Source organism: Grammomys surdaster, unplaced genomic scaffold (assembly GCF_004785775.1).
Source record: "Grammomys surdaster isolate TR1022 unplaced genomic scaffold, NIH_TR_1.0 143, whole genome shotgun sequence".
In the NCBI taxonomy this organism is placed as follows: Eukaryota; Metazoa; Chordata; class Mammalia; order Rodentia; family Muridae; genus Grammomys; species Grammomys surdaster.
This window is the reverse complement of record NW_021604601.1, coordinates 8274252-8279159: the sequence shown is the minus strand read 5'-3', so window position 1 is coordinate 8279159 and position 4908 is coordinate 8274252. Positions and strand designations below refer to the sequence as shown.

The window sequence follows — 4908 nt, the reverse complement described above, 5'->3', positions numbered from 1 at the left end:
GATGGATGGATGGATGGATGGATGGATGGATGGATGGATGGATGGATGGATGGATGTGGGGGAGCCATCTAGAGCACATGAAGCAAGGCAAGCATGGCACAGGAGAGAGAAGAGTATTCCTACCTTAGGACTACCCACCGTAACAGTAAGGTTCCACCCCACTGGAAACAGCCTTCTCTTACACTGAGAAACTCTGGGCCTACAACCTGCAGGGCTATACTCTCTACAAGGGAAACACAAGTCTCCACTTTGCATTATGTAGAACTCTGGGGCAATCCCTCAATCTCAGAGACATAGGAAAAGGCTCAGCCAGGTGCCCTGATATTTATTTGCCCAGGAAATAAAAGGGACAATGCTAGAGTCCCATATCTGAAGTGGGAGAAAAGCCACAGTAGGAAAGCTTAGCAGGTACACAAGGTTTAAAGGCAAATGACCACATCATCCAGCAACTGTTCCTCCAGAGTAAAGCCCAAAGAGCCAGGACTCAGACACCAACCTATACGCACATCAATAGTCAGTCACAAGGCTCACTGAAGTAAAGGGTGGGAAACGGCAAGGCACAGTCAGTCCATACATGGAGCATTGCTGGGCCATAAAGTCCACTGCGGCAATGGGTCATATGTGACATGACCCTCTGTGCAGGAAACACCCAGAACAAGAGAGAGAAGGTGTGTGGTTAGCAGCTGCCAGGGGCTGAGGGAAAGCATGGCGCAGAGTGGCTGCTTAACTGGCACTGGAGTCTCACCTCGGTGACAGAAGACAGCCAGCCACACAGCACTGTAAATGTCAGAATGCACAGTCTAGAATGGTTCATTTTATGTTACATGGATTTTATCTCAAAACACTGCTCCAAAGAGCACAATGAGCAGCACTCAACTTCCCTTTTCTCTTTCTCATAAAGATTCCTTATTTTTAATTGCATGTGCGTGTGCACACTGGAGTGTGGGTACCTGCAGAGGCCAGGAGTGCCTGATGTGGGTGCTGGGAACCACGCCATCATCTGCATGAGCAGTGTGCACCCTTAGCCACTGATCCTCTCCAGACCCATAGCCAACCTTCTATGTGCTGAACATCACAAAAGACTTTCCACAAAACTAACGTTCAAAGTCATAAGGAGCCTTCTTTGATTTCATCAGTCCCTTAAAAGTTCAAGTGAACTCCTAGTGCCGAGTATCACTGTTCCTTAGAATCACGAAGGTATGCTGGCATAGGCTCCAAGATCAAGGGTTCCTGGCCCTGCAGCAAGGGCGTGAGCTGGGACAGCTGAGTAAGCTTGCTCACTCAGTTTCCTCCCTGCAAGGTAAGGATGGCATCAGCATTCTGAAGGCCATGAGGACTAAATGGGCTACCCCAAGCCAATGTTGATCCAGACAGATCACACACTTGATAACTATTAGCTACTGTAACTATCCAAAAGAGAAAAGGTACACAGAAGGGTTAAAGAATAACAATGTGGAGGTGCTTAGCAGGAGACCTGACACAGAGACAGTCACTCTGACAACTAATGACAATTCTTCTGCTTATTTGCACTAAAAGGAAAACACAACAATGATAAAAGGGGGGTGCTATAAAGGGGACAATGACAAGAATGGACTAATCCTCTGAATTCCTGGAAGCCCTTCAAAAGCCATCCACTGGAACAAAAGCACAGAGACGACTTTAAGAAAGCCTTAATCCTCGCATTCTGGAGGTAGAGGCAGTCAGTCTGGTCTACAGAGCTAGTTCCAGTACAGCTTGGGCTACACTGAGAAACCCTGTGTATGGGGGTGGGGGGGATGAGGTAGAAGAGAAGGAAGGAGGGAGGGAGGGAAGAAGCAGCCTAAGCCACACACCTGGGGTAAGCATAACTTCTACACTAGGAAACACACAGAAACTGTGGAAGGCCACAGTTCTCAATCCAAGTCTGCAAGGCACCCTTCCTGAAAGTTAAGCTCCACAGAGCTTCTTGGCCTGTAAAGCATGTGAATTAATATCTGCCTAGAACAGTAAACTTTAAGCTGCAGACATGGGTCTCAGACTGCTGAGCCATTTCCCCGCCCTATTCTACCACCCCATGTAAACTCTTCCCCAGCATTAAGGGATGCTGTGCTAGAGCCACAAACCTGTCAGCAGCAGGCCACTGTGGCCACTGTCAAAATGGCATCTGAACTATGCAAGAGTTGTCCTCAATACACAGAACAAATGGCTACGGTGAAAATGATGGCTTGAGTGTTCAGCCATTCTCCATTTTCCAGGTTCTCTAACCATCTGCCCCTACTCACATGCCATACCTGCTACCAGAGAGAATTCTAGGTAGAAACATGAGCAGCCGTAAAGTAGGAGAGCAGTATGTCTAGTCCCAATGCAGTATCCAACAGAAACAAGCACAGGGCACTGACGCTCCACTAATGAGCAGGACAGAGACTACTGTATTTGTATGTCAGGACTAAGACTTCTCCTGCTGAGCTCCCAGAGCCAGGAGCCTTTAATGGTGGGCTAGACAGAGTCCACTGACCAGAACCTGCGATACTGCAAATCTATGCATGTCTGTGAAAGTGTACTCAAGTGCCCTGTCAGGGCTCATGTACCAGACAGAACAGCCGAAATAACCATTCTGTGCCTGGGCAGCTGATGGACAAGGCTGTCACTGAGGTAGGACAAGCACAGGGGTGACGACCAACAAGAAATGTTCACACTAGAAACTTTTGCCAGGGTAGAGATAGCCTGGAGATTAAAGTGACTGCTGCTGTTCTCCAGGATGGGAGAGCTCAGTTCCCATCCATCGCCCATGGTGGACAGCTCACCTCCCAGTCACTAGGGCCTGTGACTCCAGCTCCAGGGTATCCACCCCTCCTCTTCTGACCTCTATGCACACACTCAAGTGTACACACAGGAATAAATAAAACAAACCCTTTGAAAGAAAGAAACTTTGGAATTGTTCAAAGCCATTCTGTGTTCTTACAAAGCCTCCAGTGTAGAATCTCTTACAAGCATCATGTCAATAACAAAGCCGATGGCCAATGCGCTGAGGTGGGAAATAAGAGGCGGGACGCTGGAAGGAAGAGAGAGGATTCTGAGAAAGAGTGAGAGCATAAAAAAGAGATTCAAGAGAACTGGAGGAGATGAGCCGAGGAGAAGGAAGTAAGGCAGCACGTAGGATGAACGCAGGGAGATTCGAGCCAGAGCCAGAGCCAGAGCCAGAGCCATGTGAAGAGAGCTACAAAGAAACGGTCATAAACCAGCAAGGAGCTAAACTCAGGGCAGAGGAAAGGAGACTCAAGGAGACACTGAGGGAGACATGAAGAAAGAAGAGGGCCGGGACTGAGAAGAGGTAACTAACCAAGTGGTAAACACAGCACAGTTTGAATAGGTTAAATACAAGCTAGTCAGGGAAAGAACCAACGTTTATGGTAGGCATGTACTAACAATTAGTCTTGGGAGTCATCATTCTGGGAGCTGGGGCTGGGAAAGGAAAAATTGATTTTTTTTTTTTTTTAAACACTCCAGAACCAAGAAAACTGCCTCCACAACCAGAACCAGCCCACCTCCTGCCCTGAGGCCAGCAGACATTCCATGTCTGGATTCTGTCTCCCTCGTGACAGGTTCTGATTCTAAAGTAACTATACTGCAGGCTGCTGATTTTCAAACCTGGGTGGTTTTCAGCAGCATGGGTGATGTCTTTCTCAGAGGGGAATCCTGATGAAGGCCCTGCCTCTTCCCCTGCTCCGGGCTTCATTACTCTCCTATCTGTAGGTACATGGTAGGAGAACATCCGCAGGTACATGGTAGGAGAACATCCGCAGGTACACGGTAGGAGAACATCCCTTATGCCGTGGAACTACCAAAGTATGCCATGATGCATCCATCTGATGTCATGAAGACTGAGAGCAATGACGTCACCGGGGTTATTGTCCCTGCTCTTGGTTACTGAAGAGGGCAATATGGAAGAAGTCAGCAACCCTCAGAGTGAAGGGCCAGCTCTCCTCAGCAACCCAGCAGATTTTTATGAGGAAATTCTTCTCTTTCCTTTTCTCTCCCACTACTCAAAATTTGGCCAGTTCCTGGGAAGACAATCCCACCATCTGTCTCCCTGGCCTGTGACAAATAGCACACTTAAGAAGATGAGAAAATAAATCCTTTTCTCCCCATGAAGCCAGAACAGAGAGGGGCATGTAAGATGGGTAAGGTGACTACTGCATCCAAGAGTCAAACTCGGGATGACCAGGCAATCTGAAAGCCAGAGGAAAGAAGAGCCTCTCCTAGCTGCCCCTTTTAGATAAGTACAGAGTTCACATGCCAACAATGGCTTACTCTGACCCTTCTCCCCAGGTATTCCTAAAACCAACTAGGATGAAACACACAATCCTAAAATAGCCGACCCTCACAAAGCCACTGGATAAAGGTCTGCTCTCTCTACACCTGTCTTGTCCTTCCTGAGGCACATCTGGACAGGAGTATGCCTTCCCAGCATATACTCCCAGACTTCTAAGAACTGGGCATTGCAGCTGTCCAGGGGAGCTAGTTATTCTATCGCCACAAAGCAAGATGTAATTACCTCCCCAAAGACAGATTTCTAATTTAATTCCAACATTTGCACATTCTGTTACTAGTCTGACTTTGTTCGGGTTGTTTGCCATTTTATGAAAGCTGACCTTAAGAGTTTATTCCATGGGTTGGCAGACTGACTGGTTGGCTAGTTGATTGGTTGGTTGGTTGGATGGATGGCTGACTGACTGACTGGTTGGCTAGTTGGTTGGTTGGTTGGATGGATGGCTGACTGACTGACTGGTTGGCTAGTTGATTGGTTGGTTGGACGGATGGCTAACTGACTGACTGGTTGGCTAGTTGGTTGGTTGGTTGGATGGATGGCTGACTGGATGGATGGATGGATGGATGGATGGATGGATGGATGGATGGATGGATGGATGG

At 47.9% G+C, this 4908-nt stretch overlaps 1 protein-coding gene across 1 annotated transcript in view; it reads right to left on the bottom strand.

The window, feature by feature from the left end:
- Arid1b (AT-rich interaction domain 1B) overlaps positions 1 to 4908 on the bottom strand; it is a 311078-nt gene that overhangs the window by 297653 nt on the left and 8517 nt on the right. The gene's annotated exons all lie outside the window — the stretch shown is intronic.